The sequence below is a fragment of the Lycorma delicatula genome, chromosome 3 (genome assembly GCF_047948215.1).
Source record: "Lycorma delicatula isolate Av1 chromosome 3, ASM4794821v1, whole genome shotgun sequence".
In the NCBI taxonomy this organism is placed as follows: Eukaryota; Metazoa; Arthropoda; class Insecta; order Hemiptera; family Fulgoridae; genus Lycorma; species Lycorma delicatula.
Window position 1 is genome coordinate 35,953,356 of NC_134457.1, and position 22,242 is coordinate 35,975,597.

A 22,242-nucleotide genomic window follows, 5' to 3' on the forward strand; every position below is an offset into this window, starting at 1 on the left:
TGTTGGGTGGTAGGTGAATTATGATGAACGTTTATTATAATATTATTATTAAAAATTTAAATAAACCCCCCTAAAAAAAAAACGTTTTATATAACTAATTCATAAAATATGATTTTTAGCACTGACGAAGTAAATGGATATGGTTGGAATAGTCATGTTATTTTTGGAGAATTAGAATTCGGAGCTTAATCAACTAGCGAGTGAGTTGTGATATGGAACATTATGTAGTTACCACTTCCGAGGGTGAAGACTGTGAGTAGGTTTTTCAAATGCCTATTTTAAATATTGAAATTAGAAAACACCATTCGTCCAAACAAACAACTGTAACATTTGGGTTTTCTGTAATTAATAATTCCCTTTAAATATTTAATTCACTTCCAACCAACATCAGTTTTATTAATTGAAAATTTCACGCTATTTTCAATTTTATACAAAAAAGAGAACTGTCACTTCACAGTAATTTTTGGATGCCTATTACATGCTTGTCGTCTGATAATTTTCCCATCTTAAGGACTTCTTTTTTCATGAAATCGCAAATATTATTCACAATTTTTTCGGTATTGATTATGAAGTTTTTTATTCATAGCTACCGATTTAAAAGCCCAAAACAAAACTATCGCTAACATAATAAAACGCAAAAACCGAAATGTTTTAATACACTCTAACGAGTTAATCAAAAACTACAGAATTTAATAGGTGAATATGTAAATATTTATTACGCAACTAAGTAACAAAGCTCCAGTACAAGTACAGAACACGCTAAAAATAAAATAAAATGATTTTGTTCGAGATGCAAATTGATAGAATTAATATAAGTAATAAATATTGATTAAATAATAAACTATCTATAAATGGAAAGGTAAATAGACAAGTAAAATAATAAACATTGGTTTAAAGCCTTATCTTTTTTATAGTTCTGAATTATTGCACAAATTCCTTTTATCGTGATTGCACTAACACGCTAATTGTTTTATGAAATATATTTTTTTTTAAAAATGCGTTTTATGGCTGCTATTCAAAGTAAATACGTATAAATAAGAATAATATGTATAAATCATATCTAAGAAATGTTCATATCTCATGAAGTATGATTTAAAAACACAGGATTTGAAACAGTTCCTCAATAAAATATCAGTGATCGAAATTAATGATCATTTATTTATATGGAGTGAACACACAAATAAATTTTGAAGTTGAAAAGTAAAGCGGTAACAAATCATAATAGAGAACTATGAATAATCAACACTAAGTAGCATTGCGAAGGGAATAACAAGGATTGGTACGGTTAAGGAAGTCAAAAAGGGACATGACCTTCAACCGTTATTTGATTTCAAAACTAATAAAAAACATAACACATATACAAATATAGATAATGATAATAGTTACCAATACTTATTTATTTATTTACAATCCTAAACTGCAGCTTGTTTTAAACAAATTTTCCTAATCTGTCCTTTAGTAATGCCAAGGACTTAAAGTTGTTGTATAAGCCTTACTAATACCTGAAGTAAAAATTATTACGATAAGCAAATGATGTTTTGTATTATTTTTTAATCTGTTTAACGCTGTTTAATCCGTTCAGTACACCTACTTGCTTTGCCAACCCTTAAGTAAAGTAACATCTAACACGATAAATAAATTGATAGGCTATATCATATTTTACTTTTTCCTCGTGTGTGTTGGATTCAAGGACGTCATCTGATAACACAAATCTGAAAGCTAAGAAAATCGTGAAAAATATACATAAATACATCGTAGAAATACTCTGATTGACAAAATCTTTCGTAAGTTATATGAATATCGCATTATTTCGAGTACACCCCATCCCGGAATAAGCCTCGTACCTCGATTTTCTGGACAAAAATCTAAAACAAAATCGAGTATATACCGGTATTTTAAAGTACATCAGATATGATAAAAAAAAAATACGTAAATACGAAAATATCCAGAAAGTAAAGCATTTAATTCGTTCATGTAAATTACAATATTAATATTACATTAATAATTAATTACCATAGGTACTAGTTTAGTTCAGAATCAGTAGGCCAGTTAAAAAAAAAGAAAGTATCATGTTGAAAAGGATCATTTCAATACACTTTTTAATATGCGATTTTATTTTTAATTAATCACCGTCACTATCAATGTCTATAGAAGAGTTACCGGTAGTCTCCACGTCGCTCTGCCAAAGATGATCGTCTTTACCACCATCAAGTTCATTAGATATTCCGCATTTTTTTAAACTTTTCTATACTAATTCCATGGAAATACCTTCCCAAGCATCTTTTATCCAAACACAAATCTGGTTAAAATCTGGGATTCTTCCTGTAGGCGTGAGAAAGAAATTTTCATCAGCCATCAATTTACTGTACAGTTGTTTTAATGCAAATTTTAACGGTTTATTAATGCAGACATCTAGTGGTTGCAATAGAAATGTCAATCCACCTGGAATTATTACTTGGTCTCTCATACCCTTTTTTAAAATGTCTTTCACTTTATCAGTCGTATGCCGCCGATAACTATCCATTACTAGCATACCGGTATTTTATTATTATTTTTTTTATTAAGTAATTATTCTGATCGCTTTTGCCATACACACCTGATCCGATCTAACATTAAGGTTTCGTCCATCAAACCTGATTCCTGTGCTCTGATAACTCCATTTACCTGTACAGTAGGAAGAGTTTTTCTTTTAAAAACAATGTACGGAGGTAATTTTGATCCATCAGAAGAAATGCAAAGCATAACACTAGACCTTTGTTTTTCATTACCACCAGTGCGAATCGTAACACTTTTTTCACCTTTTTTGTTTACGGTTTTGTCAAATGGCATTTCAAAATATACGGGGGTTTGATCAGCGTTTCCTATTTGAGAAGGCAAATAGCCTTTATCTTTTCTACGATTTATTATGTATTTGTGAAAATGTAATATTTCTTTTTCATAAGCGTCTGGTTGTCGTTGAGAAATGGTCCTTTTTCGTCTTATTGACAAATAATTTCGTGCAAAAAATCGTGTTATCCATCCACGGCATGCTTTAAAATCAACTTTATTCAATGATTTAGCGATTTAACGAGCATGTGATTAACACATTTCTGTCGTGACAGCATAACCGCATTTCCTTGTTCCATAACAAAGTCATACAATTTTTTTTCTATGTCTGTGTATTTTGATTTTAAGCCACGAAAAGCCCTTTTATTACCAGTGCCTTTTAACAGAATTTTTTTCTTTTTACGCCAGTCTCGAATGCAGCTTTCATCTACGTCAAATTTTCTTCCTGCCGCCCGATTTCCAATTTGTTCAGTCTCTTCTATAACGCGCAGTTTTTCATTTACTTTAAAAGATCGTAGACTTTGTCCTTTTGTGCTCATTTTAATGCCGTAATTAAAAAAAATCACCGTATTAAACTTTACAAGATAAACTAAATAGATAAAATGCACATAACCGTCCACATATACAAACAGTACAATGACTATGGAGAATAGAGAAACGACGATGGGTAACTGATACTGTAACTGTATGTCATTAGAACCGGATGCAGCCTATACAGAATGAATCGGTTTTACAAAAATACCGTAACTTCTTTCCTATCTATATATTATGAACAGGATGTTAATAATTAAGGATGTATTCTGTATAAGCGGCATTCGGTATTGATAAACGAAAGCCTAATGTAACTATATTTATCTGATTGAATTTAGGTACTTCTAAGAAAACGTTTACTTTACATAAATTATCCTGGCTAAAACCTATGTTTCAAGTAAGCCCCGCACCCTTATTTTTTCTCTCTAATTCTAAGAAAAAAGTGCGTGGGGTACTCGAATAAATACGGTAATTTGAAAAAGGCAGCGTTTTAAAAGAATACTCACCTGGTAAGTATAAAACAATGCCAACAGCACAAAAAGAATTCGATTCTCTTTCAAACGAAGTTCAGAACGTTCGAGTTCATCATATTAGTAGTAAACTATACATTTTTAAAAGGAAGCTCATGACATTGTTCACAAGAAATTGAAACTTGTTGCTTATAAACTGCAACTACTCCACGAAATTAAACTAACGTTAAGCCAAAAAGAATTCAATTTGCAACGATCATGTCTGTTGAACCAACATTCCACGTTCATGGAGTTGTGAATCGCCATAATTGTCAATCATGGGGCTAAGAAAATCTGCATGAATTGGTGAAATTCATCTACAACTGTCCAAAAGCCAACGCCAGATGTGCCATCATGTGTAATCGAATTTTTTTACCAATTTTTCTATAATAATTTTAAGAGCATAATGAACTCAGACATGTCAGAGAATTCTGTATTTGGAGATTGAAACTATGGAGAACCTAATTTTTCAACAGTTTTGAGCCCCTCCACGTAACTCAGAAGTTTTGAGATCGCGCTAAACGACAGATTCCCATTAGGCCAGATAGGTAGAGAAGCTCCCATCGCTTGTACACCACAAAGTCTCTATGTGATGGTCATGGAACTCATTTTTTGGATTACGTAAAAGACTTCACACCAGGAAAAAATCTAGTCACGCCCATATGCGCCAAAAATAACAGCAGCCTTGGAAGCGATTCCTGCAGACATGTTCATCAGATTGTGGACCGAGATGGATTATCGGTTTGATGTCTGCGTAGCTATAAACGATGCTCATATTAAATAACATTGAGGTAATAAAACCTTAACATTTGTATTTTCATATAATAAAATACATACATTAATAATTCTAAATCTAAAAATAAAATTTAATTTAAAGCCGAGAGCTTTTTCAGACACCTGGTATATAATCATGAAATTCGTTGAATAAATTTGTTTAATTTGGGGAACGATTACAATTTTTGAAAGGAGTGCTATGTAGAACAATTTTACAGAGTTACGTTTATAAAATAATAATCTGACTTAAAATAACTAGTGAAAAAAAAGAAAAAATAAACATCCAAAAATTGATGATTTGATATATTTATTGAGATTTTAATAAATTATGATTAATTGCTTCTGTTAGTTTCTCATTTAATGCTTGTAATATACAGATTGTTTAGTTTTAATTGCCCCCAGGCAATTTTCTCGTAAAATACGCACAATATAAAAAAATGACTAAACAAAAGTTACTCAGATTGGAGGGGGACATCTCATGGTTACCTTGACCTTGACTTTAATACAGGCTTAACACGATTTTTTCAATGGAATGACCCTCTTTTTGACCCCACCAATGAAAAGAGCAGAACATTTTACATTTTTCTTTCTTTTTCCTTTGTAGCCTCCAGTAATTACCTTTCAGATAATACTTCAGAGAATGAATGAGGATGATATGTATGAGTGTAAATGTAGTCTTGTATAGTCTCAGTTCAACCATTCCTGAGAAGTGTGGTTAATTGAAGTATTCAAATCCGTCTAAAAATAACTGATTTTACTAGGACTTGAACGCTGGAACTCTCGACTTCCACATCAGCTGATTTGGGAAGACGCATTCACCACGAGACCAAGCCGATGGGTTAGAACATTTTACATTGGAATATAACATTGTCATACATATGACCTTGGATCTTTTTTTAAGGTCATACAGTTAAACATCAGAGATAGTGTTACACGACAGTGTAAATTCATTTTTATGCCCTTTCCGTAGTTTCTGAGATAAATGGCCTGTAGTATAAATATTCCAAACCCACCGGGTTGGTCTAGTGGTTAACGCGTCCTCCCAAATCAGCTGATTTGAAAGTCGAGAGTTACAGCGTTCAAGTCCTAGTAAAGCCACTTATTTTTACATTGATTTGAATACTAGATCGTAGATACCGGTGTTCTTTGGTGGTTGGGTTTCAATTAACCACACATCTCAGGAATGGTCAAACTGAGATTGTACAAGACTACACTTCATTTACACTCATACATATCATGCTCATTCATCCTCTGAAGAATTATCTAAACGGTTTTTACCGGAGGCTAAACAGGAAAAAATACAAGTATAAATATTCCAGGAATATTATATGACCTTCAGAACCGTGTAACTTGTATAACACTATCACCCGTATAGTACTATCTCTGATGATTAGCTATATGACCTTCAAAAAATGTCCAAGGTCATATGTGTGATTATAATTCCAATGTAAAATATTCTGCACTTTTCGTTGGTGGAGTCAAAAATAGGTCATTCTATCATAAAAAATCGTGTTAACCTTGAAATAACGGTCAATTTAAAGGAAAAATCCAAGGTCACCGTGAGTTGTCCTCTTCCAATCTGAGTAACTTTAGTTAGATCATTTTTTTGTATTGTGTGTAGTTTACGAGAAATCATCTGGGGCGATTAAAATGAAACACTCTATGTACATATTTTCCAAAAGATTGTGTTAATTTTACTGATTATTTCTTCAAAAAATCTCTTTAACTATCTGCAGGAATATCAGTTTAAAAGTTTAAAAACTTCAGGAACATGTTACAACAAATCTTCTTCATATTTCATCAGAATACTAGATTTAATTTTACATATTTTTATTTGTTTTCTAATGTCAAATTAAAACATTGTAAGTCTTTCATCCGGAGGTAGATGTTCAAAACAGAGAAGTACACCTCGAACATTTGCTACAACATTATAACAGGAACCCACCGGGTTGGTGTAGTGGTAAAATCATCGTCTCAAATCAGCTATTTACCAGCTGATTTCGAAGGCAAAGGTTCTGAGGTAAATCATAGTAAAAATAAGTTACTTTTATACAGATTTGAATTCTACACAGTGAATACAGGTGTAATTTACTGGTTGGATAGCTCAGAAATGGTCGACATAAGACTGTATAAAACTACACCCCATTTACATGTCATACAAATCATCCTCATCTCATTGGGCCAAAGGGTTGCTTATTGATCACAAATTGAACAAACTGCAACGATAAATTAGAAATAGAAAATAAATTTAAAAAAAAAAAATCAATTATAACAGGGTGAAAGCCCAATTACAGTTCAGTAGTTGTTTTATTCATTTTCTGATGAGTAATCTCCAGTACGATGTTCTTTTAATTGGAATTCTAACTTTAAGCATTTTTATTGAGCATAACTTTAAATATATCTTTATTTAATCAATATATAATTTATGATATTCAGACCGGTTAACCTTGAGATTTGATTTACTTTATTACGGATAAAAAGAAATTAATCAGTGATTTTGAACATTTCAATTAAATTCTTGTCAACTGTAAAGAAAAGCTTATGATTTAAACGATCTTAATTTAATTATTAGTATATAAATACTCGTATCATAAAATACATTTTTACTAATTACTATTACTAATTACTATATTTACATATTTACTAATAGAGTAAAAGTCCTTTTATTACTCGTATTACTAGATCAGTATTATTTATATTTTCGTAAGTTGCTGATTAACAAAAGTTTCAGATTTCTGGTGTGTAGTAGATTTTTCCCATTTGTTATACTTAATAAGAAATAGCCGAAACTAAGATTATTAAAAGTTCATAAAAATTTATTTGTGCATTATAAAACTTTACATTCGCAACAATAAAAGTAAAATTAATAAACAAAACAGTGGAAACTTCTAAATGATTTATAAATTTAAATTACTAAAAAAATAAATAAATTTTCAAACACTTTAAGAATTAATCAGGAAAACGTTGTTAATAGAGGGATTGATTTATGGAGCCGTGGTTTATTGATAAACATTTATATTTATCGATCTTCATGGTGGAATGGTAGAGCCTCGGCCTTTCATCCGGAGGTCCCAGGTTTGATTCCTGGTCAAGCATGACATTGTCATACACAACAAAATTTTAATTTCATATTTCCACGGTACAGGCTTTGAGCTTATGTGGTGAATTATTCGTAAAAAAAAAAAATTAAATTAATAAGATAATAAAAAAATTTGTATAAATGTAATTAGAAAATGATATTCTATAAATGAACCCTCATCAAAAACTGAAACGAGTTAAGTATAACAGTGCAAAGGAAAATATTCATATTGATTCAGTTTTTATTTATTTCACACTTTTTACTTCATTTAAGTAAGCAATTTAAATTTCATATACAACTTGTATTATGTAATACAAATCCTATAATGTGTTATAGGATCCTATCGTATTATGTGATACACATTTAGAGTAATATCATTTAATCTTATTTCCTTTAATGTATGGAAATTTATGTTAATTGGCAACAATAAATATTTATAAATTAAAGATAAATTTTATTCATAAATCATTATAATAAATACAATTATTTTAGAATAATCATTGGAAGTGATATTAGTATTTAAATTTATAATTTGTCGCATAAATACTAAACAACAATTATAATCTATCTTTGCAATGTGAAAATGGGAAAGAGGCCAAGATAAAGGCCAGAAGATCATTTATTCTAATATATCAAAAATTCCTTCATGAAGAATGGAGCGATTTGCTACTCCAGATAAAAAAAGAAGCGATGTTATCCTTGGTGTTGCATGAGTGTGTGTTTGGATGTTTCAGTTGTGATTGCGGTAACCGATTGTGTGCGCGGGCGTTTCCCCCCTTCCTGAAGTAATGTTGCAAAGCGATTCCCAAAAGAGGAGGAGGATTAGTCGGTAGTGCGCAGGAACACATACATGCACTTAATAACTTCTTACGGACTTACGGAACCTGTTAGCGAGCCTGACACTGCTTCGGCTCCTGTAAATTGGGTTCCTCCACCTCTGTATCAAAAAAAACAAACACAAAATAAAAAAACAGATAAAAAAGGATCTATTCTCTTGATTCATTCTCCTGAATGGATCAAGAGAAATCGTGATCATGTTTTGATTAGAGCAGCATTACAAAACGCACAAAATTCCGAAATATACCTAAAAATTTCCGTATTCGGTAAGAAAGGAAATATTATTGTTTTATGGGCATCTTTTAAGAATAGAAAATAATAAATTGACTAAGAAAATATTCGAATTATTTAAAAACAGAAAATTGAACTAACTTGGTTCTCAGAAGTTAGAAAATTTTCTGAAGAATAAATCCTCTTAAGGAAAAGAAACTATTACAGGGGAATTTTTAGAAAAATCTTTTAAAAATGAAAAAGATTAGAAACCTTTTAATATAAAAAAAAGCTGACAACACAGTCCTACGACTTTCCCGTCACGTATTCATACAGGGAAAGTCCTACAACTGTGGATTGTTTCTGATGCACGGCTTACAGAAATATACACACACAAGTTTAACAGAACAATTGTTCTAATTTGTGTGTTTTGGTCTCAAAGTCTATCTGTTCCATTTGTAATTCAGTAAGAGAGAATTACTAATTCTCAAAGATATTTAAAATGTTCCGTGATTTTAATTTTGCCATACTCAGTTTCTATTGTCTTTTTTGGATATTTACTGGAACTAAATAGACCTGTTTTTTCAGCTACTTCTTTCATTTGGTTAATTTAGTTTATTGCTTCCTGTTCTTGTTCTGTACGATTATATTAAAAGATAACTATAAAAAAACGAAATAAGAAAGGAATTTAAAATGTTTAAAAATTGCTAGTTAATCAACAACTTCTTTAGAAAATAAATTGACGAATTTAAGAAAGGGTTGCGGGAAAAGTGAATTTAAGAATAAATAAGGAGATAATAGGAAAGGTTTATAATAAATACGTACAGTGAGATGCCGATTATACAGATGACCAACTGTTCTCTCTCTTTTATGTTTACCCTCCGGAACTACCGTAAGGTATTACTTCAGAGGATGAATGTGGGTGATTTGTGTACGAATGTAAATGAAGTGTAATCCTGTACAGTCTCAGGTCGATCATTCTTGAGATGTGTGGTTTAACTGAAACCCGACAACCATAGAACACCGTATCCACATCTAGTATTAAAATCTGTACAAAAGTAACTGCTTTTACTAAGATTTAAACCTTAGAACTCTCGATTTCGAAATCAGCTGAATTGTGATGACGAGTTCACCACTAGACCAACCCGGTAGGTTAGAAACCCACCGAGTTGTATCTCGACTGTTTACATCCATACTAGACAATTTAAAAAAAAATAATACATACTCAATTTAAAAAATCTAAAATAGTATTCAAATAACGTTTTTCCTCAACAGGAAATGTATTTTTATCAATCTTTTGTTTTTGCTGTGCTTTTTAATAAACGTTTTTTTTAAATTCGTACAGCACAATTCAGCCATACGTTAAGTTAATTTCTGAGAAGGTTGTTGGAAACATAATAGCTCTTCAAATATGTCTATGTGATGTAATGATGATTGTTTTTATTCTGCCGTAGGACAAAACAAATATTATTATTGAATTCTTTGCTTTATCTAAGTTTTATAACTTTATTAAGTTACAGAATAGAACGCAAGGATAGCGGGAGATTTCTGTATTCTCCTACTAAGAGGCTGGACAAATGTCATTCACTGCTGGATATTTCTTATTATTGGGAGTATTTGTTTAATTTTTGTTTGTTATACATTAGTTTTGATTATGGATGAAATTATGGACTGCGATTCGATTCTTAAAACCAGATTGAAAACATTACTAGGAAACTAGCACGATTCCCTTTCAATCCATTCTCCGAAGGTACATAGGGTACCTTTTTTTTACGTATTAATGTAACTGTTTTTTTCTTATTATTACATTGTACGAATGTTCCGAGTATCTTAATTTTATTGAAGTAGATTTTTATATGATATCCATTAAACATTAGTATGATATGTCCAATACGTATGATATACGTTTTTAATTTTTCAATTATCTAGATTTTGGATTATTCGGATTCAGCCAATCTGCAAAGATCAGTCTGGACAATAGGCATTTCACTACATTATTTCTGATGGTTAATCGATTATATATAAAAGTTCAGCTGAATATCAGGAAAATGTGTATCAGCTTTCGATAAATCAAAATAGACATAATGAAAGATATCTTTTTATGTAAAAAAAAAAAATTTGTGGAAGATGTATGAAATTTAACCAACAGTATTAATTTTCAGAAATGGAAAGTACTTTTTACTTCCTTATACGAAGGCAAGGAAGTATTGTGATCGCAAGAAATTTCGGTTTTCAGATTTCAAAGGAAATCTCAATTTTGACCATTCCTGAATGCATTTTGACTACTTTCAGCGTGATTTCTGTACGTACGTATGTACGCATCTCACACATTCTCATCTCGTCTCTCTTTTTGATTGCAATTGACTGAAGAAAAAGTGTCCAAAAAGGCCTAAAATTCAAAAACGTTTGGATTTTGAACTTTTGAACTGCAGTAATAAGCCTTGATTAAGATATTTTCATTGATATATCTTAAGTGGTACTTATTTTCCTTGGTTCTAGAGTTATAGCCAAATAAAATTTTAATTAATGAAATATTTGAATCATAAAGGGAAGGCACATAGGTTCGAATCAGGTTTCATCTCCTTCTTATTTTTTTTTTTTTAATTTAAATATATTGCTTTATTAAGAAATATTAACCCGTGATTGTAGAAAAAGTTTTACAATAAGTAATAATTCAATAATAACAATAAATAAAACATGAAAAAATATCAGAAGTTATTAGTACAATAAAATTTTGTGTACTCTTAAAAATGTATATATGTAATTTAATAGGCATTATTACATATGTGTATAGATTTGGTGAAACATCTGATTATTTAATATTAATTGAAAATTATAATTTAGAATCGTGTTATTTTTGGATTTATTATTTTAATTTCTGTTTAATTATTCTGGAATTTCTGTTTATTTTATCTTCATAAAGTTAACTACAGAGTGACTAAAAAATAGACCCTCACGAGAACAACATATACACTTAGGCATTTATGCCCGATCTTTAATAAACTGCAAAAAATTCGTGTCTTAGTTTATTACTCCTCTGTTATTGTCAGACAATATTCTCCCTAAGTCGGAGTTGATCATCATTTCGTTTATTTGTTTTTTGTTGCCAATCATTTAATCGCTCTTTGGTTTGATATATTTCTTCTGATTTTAATTTATGTACACGTTCAAGAGTTTTCAAAATTTCTCCCTACCATCTACCTATTGTTCTACCATCTTCTCCTAATGTTTTTATTCTTTCTTTGTTTGCAACATTTTCTTCCTTTTTATTCTTAATTTGTTTTTAAAATTTGATATAGTAATACCGGTAATAAAGGGACTTTCAGTCTATCCTAACGTTTGTATAATCCAAATATTTATTGTATAAATATTTGATGTTAATAAAAACTAATATTTCTGCAATTGTGTAACTGTCCACTTTATTAAAGAATTGGAGGATCGTATATCACTTTCAAATGGAATAAGTTTAAAGGAGGTACAGCAAAAAATGTATATATGTAATTTAATAGGCGTACAAAGAAGTCATGTGGTGTCCACAATAAACTTTTTAAAGAAGTACTGCCATCACTTCTACAAGTCATGTGTTCAGCGAAACAGACTGGTTATTGTGTACAAATGTTATGGTACAATATCAGTGGCTTAATCTGTATACGTCATTATCTGATAGTGATCAATAAAAAAATAAGAACCTAACGTATAATGATATGTATTGTTAAAGTAAATAACATATTTACAAGAGTAAGTCATAACATTATCAATACATTGAATCATCGATATCCCCACATACGTTCGTTAGATAGCTTACATCGAACGTAAAAATAGGATAATCTATACAAAGCTCATATAAGATAGAGAGTATATTCGTATTACAAGAACAATTCGGGTTCTAAAAGATTATGGTCACTGAAAGGCAGATAAAACAAACTTTGTAGCTTTACATTAATGACGAATGGTTTACATGTCATATATAGGTCATAAGGAGGTATATTTAATAATGTCAAATGGAAATCATTTTTTTTATTTTATTTTAATCGATAAAATTAAAGAAAAAAAATACTCCAGTCGATATTAGCTCTTGCTTTTTCAGGATATACATACGGTTTATGAAAAGTGCATCCCAATCTCCATGGTAGAGTGGTATCGCCTCGGTCTTTCATCCAGAGGTCCCGTGTTCAAATCCCGGTCAGGCATGCCGTTTTAAATAAGCTCAAAATTTTCATTATGGCAAAATGACCACAGTCGATGTCCGTAATCTTATAAAAAAAAGTCCACGCTATACATGTAAAGCTAGGTTATAAGAGTTTATTATTCTAATAAAATAAATTTATTATTCTCCTTTATCGAGATTTTTTATAAATTTTGGCGTATTATTATAAAATGTATTTACATTTTGTAAAATGCGTCTGTAAGCATTGACGGGCTATGTCAAGTCAGTACAAATACTATTATGATTTAGTATTAAAGAAAGATCTGACAATGTTATACGTTTTGAGTACGACTGATTTCTGGAAGTTTCTGTGCATGTGTGTATTGAATCTGTATTAAATGTGATGTGAATATGTAAGGTATGAGGCCCGTTATCGACATAATGAGAGGATGGTAACTTTTTATGTTTCCAGTGTCTTTATATTTCTATCGCTAGATCGATGTATTTTCGTTGTGTTCGGTTTTGATGTTTGTGTCGCTGGCGATGGTATTGTTTGTTAGATAGGTGATTTTTTTTAATATTGAAAGTTAATGTCTGGTCTATTGGCGGGGATTATTCTATCCTTATGATTGTCGAAATCCCAGTATAATTTGTATTTGATATTTCTGAGTATGAATGTTTGGGTATTTGTATTAGGTATCTCTGTTTTTGATGAGTTTATATGTTTTGGTTAGCGCATGGTATACTATTTTAGCTTCGTTATTGTTATTAATTTATTTTCTTATTAACTTTTTTTGGTTGCCGAGTAACATAATTCTATAAATGTTAATATTATTGTAATCAGATTATTAATTTGTAGATTTTATATCAAAACAGATCAGTAATATTTTAGCAGTGGTAATTGAACAATATCATTACAACGATACAACAGATACAAAAAAATTCTATATCTTTTTCCTATTGAATATTTAATTATATAAATTATGGCTTGCATACTAAATATTTATAAAATTATTTTTAAGAAAAGAGGTAAGACATTAAATGAACAAATAAAAGAACAGTTAGAAACGATTGAAGATCTTAAGAATGAAATCCAATCATTTGTACTAGATACACAACTTGCGGCGGAAGAAACTGAACGTTTAAAAAAAGAATATCAAGAAAATAAACGGGATGCGCTATTGGAATTGAATTGTATGAATATATTAGAAAAAGGAAACGTTTCTCTAAGAAAAACACTAAAAGATTTAGAAAATGAATTGGAAAGAAGCATTGAAACTAATATTTTTCAGTTAAGAATATAAATACTTAAAAATGAAATCTAATCATTTGTACAAGATTGGAAGTTTCTTAAGGCGCCTCAAGTTTAACTTGAGGCGGAAGAAACTGAAGGTTTAAAAAAAGAATATCAAGAAAATAAACGGGATGCGCTTTTGGAATTGAATTGTATGAATATATTAGAAAAAGGAAACATTTCTCTAAGAAAAACACTAAAAGATTTAGAAAATGAATTGGAAAGAAGCATTGAAACTAATATTTTTCAGTTAAGAATATAAATACTTAAAAATGAAATCTAATCATTTGTACAAGATTGGAAGTTTCTGAAGGCGCCTCAAGTTTAACTTGAGGCGGAAGAAACTGAAGGTTTAAAAAAAGAATATCAAGAAAATAAACGGGATGCGCTTTTGGAATTGAATTGTATGAATATATTAGAAAAAGGAAACGTTTCTCTAAGAAAAACACTAAAAGATTTAGAAAATGAATTGGAAAGAAGCATTGAAACTAATATTTTTCAGTTAAGAATATAAATACTTAAAAATGAAATCTAATCATTTGTACAAGATTGGAAGTTTCTGAAGGCGCCTCAAGTTTAACTTGAGGCGGAAGAAACTGAAGGTTTAAAAAAAGAATATCAAGAAAATAAACGGGATGCGTTTTTGGAATTGAATTGTATGAATATATTAGAAAAAGGAAACATTTCTCTAAGAAAAACACTAAAAGATTTAGAAAATGAATTGGAAAGAAGCATTGAAACTAATATTTTTCAGTTAAGAATATAAATACTTAAAAATGAAATCTAATCATTTGTACAAGATTGGAAGTTTCTGAAGGCGCCTCAAGTTTAACTTGAGGCGGAAGAAACTGAAGGTTTAAAAAAAGAATATCAAGAAAATAAACGGGATGCGCTTTTGGAATTGAATTGTATGAATATATTAGAAAAAGGAAACATTTCTCTAAGAAAAACACTAAAAGATTTAGAAAATGAATTGGAAAGAAGCATTGAAACTAATATTTTTCAGTTAAGAATATAAATACTTAAAAATGAAATCTAATCATTTGTACAAGATTGGAAGTTTCTGAAGGCGCCTCAAGTTTAACTTGAGGCGGAAGAAACTGAAGGTTTAAAAAAAGAATATCAAGAAAATAAACGGGATGCGCTTTTGGAATTGAATTGTATGAATATATTAGAAAAAGGAAACATTTCTCTAAGAAAAACACTAAAAGATTTAGAAAATGAATTGGAAAGAAGCATTGAAACTAATATTTTTCAGTTAAGAATATAAATACTTAAAAATGAAATCTAATCATTTGTACAAGATTGGAAGTTTCTGAAGGCGCCTCAAGTTTAACTTGAGGCGGAAGAAACTGAAGGTTTAAAAAAAGAATATCAAGAAAACATACGCCACGTGCTTTGAAGTTGTATTGTTTGAATATATAAAATAAAATATAAATACTTAAAAATGAAATCAATTGAATTGTATGAATATATTAGAAAAAGGAAACATTTCTGTAAGAAAAACACTAATAGATTTAGAAAATGAATTGGAAAGAAGCATTGAAACTACTATTTTTCAGTCAAGAATATAAATACTTAAAAATGAAATCTAATCATTTGTACAAGATTGGAAGTTTCTGAAGGCGCCTCAAGTTTAACTTGAGGCGGAAGAAACTGAAGGTTTAAAAAAAGAATATCAAGAAAACATACGCCACGTGCTTTGAAGTTGTATTGTTTGAATATATAAAATAAAATATAAATACTTAAAAATGAAATCAATTGAATTGTATGAATATATTAGAAAAAGGAAACATTTCTGTAAGAAAAACACTAATAGATTTAGAAAATGAATTGGAAAGAATCAGTTATTAAAAAAAAATAGAAAATAAAAGAGATTTCAAAAAAATGCATATTATTATTCTTTATAATTATTTTAATAACAGTGGTAGTAGTAATAATTGTTTGCGCGAGCGTAAACAAATTACAAGAACGGAAATATCTCAACATCACGACAGGCTCATCCTGTCTTAGAAAAGATTTTATAGTTTGCGGCCATTTTTTATCAAAGAACAAAAGAATATCGCCCGTTAATATTAAGGTTGTGACGTATTTCACAGTAGGTAACAGTGATTGAGCAGTAGTATTTATTCCGCAATTCTGGTAACGGGCGAATTGCGGAATAAATACTACTACTCAATCACTTTTACCTACTGTGAAATACTTCACAACCTTAATATAACTCATTATTTGTACGATTGCTACCATGATTTTTACAACATCATTTTTTAAAAGATCGGGTTATGAAAAAATCGGTAATGATCGAGTAAAAAAAAAAAAAAAAAAAAAAAAATGGTACATTTTCTAAAAGTGCACATTACCCGCCTTTATGTCCTCTCCACATTTGTGAAATCAGGTTTAGGAGCAGATTCCGGTATCTCTGAACTTCGTATGTATGCGGATTCCGAACTTCGCAATCCGCATACATACTACTGCAACTACTTTTGATTGAAAAGAAGAAAAATAAAAGTAGGAAAAAAGGAGTCAAATAAAATAAAACAAAATTTTTATTAAAACGTTTACAAATGTCGTTTATTTTTTAATAACTAAAAATTATTCTTTACATTTGCACATACACACCACTGTAAATCTATAGACATTGTGGAATTCAGAGATAATAGTGTCAAATTTTTAAAAAAAGAAGAAATGGGTGTATCAGGAAATAAGGACCACTATTTTTTTTTTTTTTTATAATATTTTTATCATTAAGATTTAAAATAATTCTAAAGATTAAAGCAGTCTCTACTTTTAAGGGTTCCTTTATTTAACGCAAGAATGGAACAGGGATATAAAGATTTTTTCCAAATATCTGAAAAACTATTGATAAAAACAAAAAACAAAATAATAGCAACTTACTTAAACCTTAATAAATGTAGAATTTGGTTTTTTTAAATTAAAATTATTATAAAATTTTAGTTTTAAGATTTTATTTTTAGTTTAAAAGCCTCCAGATCAATGAAGCTTTCAGATCAACGGATCAATCGATATCCAAAATAAGATTTGAGAATCAAATTTTCCGAATTGTAATTAAATATTTTTGATTTAGAGGGCTCCCTTATTTTGTGGGGTGAATTTAGTAAAAAAATATTTTGTAAAGAAGTGATTCTTATAAAAAAAAGGTAAATTAAAAAACCAATTCTTTAAAAAATATTGAAAAAATAGTTTATTTTATACGATAATGAAAAAAATTATATCTTGTTTTGGCCCCGGGATATATTATAAGACCCTAAAGAAGACAAAGAAGAATAATAATTTTTTTTGTAATAAAAATAAAAAACAAGAACCCAACAGAACAGAAAATCAAAAGAAAAAGAACAGGCTAAAATCTAAAAAAGAAATTTAGTAAGAAATAAAAGATTCAGAAACGGAAATACAGAAAAGAAGAATGAGATTTTTTGGATAAATTTATTGAATAAATGACAGTAGATTTGCAAACCAGTTATTTAACTTTTACATAGATAGTAAAACAAAAATAAAGTGGCACCAGGAAGTAAATCAAGAGCAAAAACAAACACTCTTGAAAATAACGAAAAACTAGTGAAAACAACGGAAAGAAAATGGAAATAATAAAGGAAACGGCAACGAGAACTAAAAGATCTAATCGTAAGAAGAAGAAAAATAGAGTTAAACCCCAAAAAAGATTTACAGATGGAGAATAATTTTTTTTTAAATGTTATAAAAATGTTTATATAAAGGTTAATTTTAACAAATCTTGTTAAGTAATGTTTTCTCTAAATCTAACTTCCCCATCAAATAAAAGCTAAAACAGGAACGAAAATCTTTTATTTGTTTAAGATACGGTATGGTAGACATTTTTTGATAGCCCTATATATAATGTATAGATTATCAACAAACAAAAAATATTCAATATTTAAACCAAGGTAAGTAAAACAACATACATCTCAGTTTGAAGAGATTTTTTTTTTTGTTTGGTGGCGAAAAACGCCTGAGCGTTATCATCGCCCGGAATTTTTATTAATAAAAGGGTAAAATAACTCCAAAATAATAAAACTTATAATTTTAAGAGATGGGGGTTGAATTTTTGTAAATGCTTTTTTTGGATTATTCATATATGCAATGTAGGTAATAAATTTTCCAAAGTAATGTGTTTTCTAAAGTGCCTTTGAAGAAAATCGAGATTGGTTTTATCGTCTTATCCCCATCCCCGAACGAATTTTGAAAAAAAATATTTGAGTCAAATTTGAAGAAATTCCGTCAATCCTGATATGTAAGGACAAAGCAGTACAGCACACACACACACACATATATATATATATATATATATGTGTGTGTGTATGTGTGTCGTACTCTTTGCCCTTACATATGACCGAATTTCTTCAACATACATTGTTTGGTCTAGAATCCAGATGAACTAGTTGTACCCTAGAACGTAAAGATTTGAAAAAACCTGATACCCCATTATCGACACGATCATCATACTTTCTATTTTTATATTGTTATTCTAGCTATAATCACCGGGAAAACGATTGAGAATTAGTTTTTATTTTTTTTAAATTGTATTTTCGATTCAATTGTATTTTAATTTTTGTATTTTTTATTGTTTGTAATATCTGTTCTCAAACTAGTAAAAGGGCTGTTCAAAGAAATGACAATGTTCTTGTGATGTACATTATATAACTGGTATATAGGATATGGGATTTCAAAGTCAAACAAGTGCCATTTAAATAGTAAGAAGTTGTAAATTTTTATCTTAGTTATATCAACAATAATTTGTTTGAAATCATCTTACAGGTGAAGGTCAGGCGACTTCCTTATCTTGCCCTCCACCAATCGCATACTGCAGCAGCATGGAGAGCGTTCGGCTTTAGCATGTCACACATCTATCATTAAATACGCATCATAAATCTAGTAAGTCGAACTCAAATATAGTACTTTCAGTAGATAATAATTACAAAAATTGGAATCAAATCTTTCAATAACCCCGCCTCATTAATGCCTCGAATTGTATTCTTTCTTATGGAAAAAAATGTTGGATGCTTTATTTTGATGCATGATATTTCGTACGCAAGGTATTGATGTACCCCACTGGGGTGGTCTAGTGGTTAAACTCGTCATCACAAATCAGCTGCTTTCGCAGTCGAGAGTTCTAAGGTTCAAATCCTAGTAAAGGAAGTTACTTTTATACGGATTTGAATACTAGATTATACACCGGTGTTCTTTTGTGGTTGGGTTTCAATTAACCACACATCTCAGGAGTGGTTGACCTGAGACTGTTTAAGACTACGCTTCATTAACATTCACACATATCATCCTCTTAAGTAATACCTTACGGCGGTTCCGGAGGTGCGCATTATACATATTTTTGTACAGGTATGATAAATCGTACCCTGGGAAAATGAATGGTATAAAAAAAACATGGATGTGGTAAAATGTGCTTTATTTGCAAAACAATACTAATATAATTGGTAATATTAATACTGCATCACACTAAAATGTTTTAATTGATTAATTTGAAGATAAATTACCAGCAATTTTTGTCATTATTAATATCATTCATAAGAAAAAAGTATTTTTGTATTTTTATAAGGCTAGTAAAATTATCTTTTTACTAATATGAACTAGTTGTACTTAAAAAAAAAAATATATATAAGCAAATCATAAATTAATAGAAAAAACAAAATAAGTATTGAGAAACATCAATGTAGTCTTTAGTTTAATAAATAAAATACTAACAACTATAATTACACATAAATATAAAATATATATAAAAATCAATGTTTGTTTGGCTGTCTGTTCCAACTTAACTCGAGATCTACCGGACAGATTTGTCTAAACTTTTGCACACCTACACTTTGAAGCCCTGCGGTGAACACAGGCTAATTTTTTTGGACCTCCGACATAAGGAAACTTTGAAAACGGATTTAAAACACTTTATTTCTTCCTTAAAGCTTATTTAATTTTCAAAATGACTTTGATTTTCAAGAAAAATTTAATTTTTAGCTAACATTTTTTTCCAACATTGAATTGATTGATTTTGAAAAGGGCTGAAGTTTTAACGTACAGTTATTCCTAAGTTTCAATTGATTTAGCGCACATGCATATGTAATTTTTACGATTCATTCATTTACAATTTTTTACAGCTGTTTAAAAACATAAATAAATAGCTGTTTTTGTTTATCATGTGTGTGTGTTACTAATTTAAAGTGTGTAAAGTATTTAACTGTAATCTATTAAATTCTGTGATCTTTTTTCAAAACATCATACCTTGCCTAAAAGACAATCTTCAACTGGGAGAAATACAAAAAAAGTACGTATGATGAAAACTGTTCGTGCGGAGAGACTGAAGACGAAAGACAGTCAAGATTGGAAAGCGACCGAATACACACAGCCCAATCCCGTTCGACCGAAACAACTGAGCAACGGGAAATACGTTTAGAAAGCGACCGAATACGCATAGATCAATCCCGCTCAACTGAAATAACTGAGCAACGGGAAATGCGATTAGAAGGCGTCCGAACTCGCGCAGCTAAAGCCCGATTAACAGAAACAATGGCAGAACGAGAGGAGCGGCTACGATTGATTATGTTTTTTGTAATTTTTATAAATCTCCATGAAAAGTATCCGTGTAACATTGAAAAATTTATAATTCGTAGTCTCTAATCCATTAATTTTTCAAATTAGGTTATTTAAATTAAATGTAAAACTATAAAAAGTGTTTAAATTGAGTCCCAGTTTTCAGTTACAAAATTTAGGTTGAAAATTTATTACAAAGGATAGCTGAGTAAAAATGAACACTAACTAAGAAAAGTATTGCATTTATTTAAAATTGAATCATGTAAAAAAGTTGAAGTTATTTTTCCAGATTGTATGCAAACATTAGAAGGTGGGGTGTTGAGGGGGGTCTCCCCCTCAGTTAAAAAAAATAATAAAAATCACGTTGTTTTTTCAAAATTATCTACCGAAAATGTTTTCACATTTGTTATATGGGAGTTATTTTTTGAGGGGGGTTTGGGGGCGCAGCCCCCATGTCGGTAAATTAAAAAAAATGGATTTTCTGTTATCAGATAACGTATCTAAATTGCATGAATTTTTTTCTAAAAACATTAAGCTCTTAACTTGGAGAAAAGTTGATAACGTCAAAAATTTTCCAGTTGAAAAAAGAAATTTGGAAACCTGGAAAACCAAAGCGCCGAGCGAAGCGAGGCCTGGCTGGCAGGTCCGGCGAAGCCGGGCCGAGCGGCTAGTATATATAATAAAACATTAATAACTTTGACTAAAATAGCTGTTAAAAAATAATTTTTATATTAGTAATTTTAAAAGTCTTTTGGTTTTAATTCATGTGATATTTTACGAAACAAGTTTTATGATGTAAACCGACGTGTACCGTTCCACTCGTGCCGTCGGGTGCTGCTACCTAGCGAGGGCTAGGCTCTCCGACAAGCTTGGTCAGGCGATCTGATCACGCGATGTCCTACGTCATAATATCGCAATGAGTGATCATTATGATCTAGCGACCTTCTATTCATTCGGTGCTCGAATCTAACCCAGAGCAATCGTGTTGCGCATTCATTCGGGATGGACATGTTTGGATAAACGCTTATTTTAGTTTTATACTTATATGTTATTCAGTCATACGCTTTATTAAGTTCAATTATATGTTATCGAAATGTCAAGACGACAACAAATTAAATAACAATTCAACAAGCAACAAGGCGTTGTTTCAATTCATTACCTACGAACATACAGTCCAACCTCGCTCTAAAATCTACCACAACGTGTAACGGTCTTCAGGCGAGATCGTTCATAACAGACGTTACATTTTATGCGACGAAATTTTATACACTTTCCACAAGAATCGCAATGTCGCTGAGTATTTTCCTTATCGAAAAGACACAGTCAAATCGAGTTTTTTTTGGACTAGGATTTTTTTTGTTGTTTCATACCACGGTATTTTTCCATGGAAGCAGCAGCAAGAAGGGATACTGTAATTTTTCTGGCGATTTCCAAAAGGGGAATAGATTTTTGCACTTTTTGG

At 30.2% G+C, this 22,242-nt stretch overlaps 1 long non-coding RNA gene across 1 annotated transcript in view; it reads left to right on the forward strand.

The window, feature by feature from the left end:
* LOC142320869 (uncharacterized) overlaps positions 1 to 22,242 on the forward strand; it is a 436,047-nt gene that overhangs the window by 244,197 nt on the left and 169,608 nt on the right. The window contains exon 4 of the long non-coding RNA XR_012755498.1: positions 18,999 to 19,115. This is a non-coding gene — a long non-coding RNA (uncharacterized LOC142320869). The remainder of the gene's footprint in view (positions 1 to 18,998; positions 19,116 to 22,242) is intronic.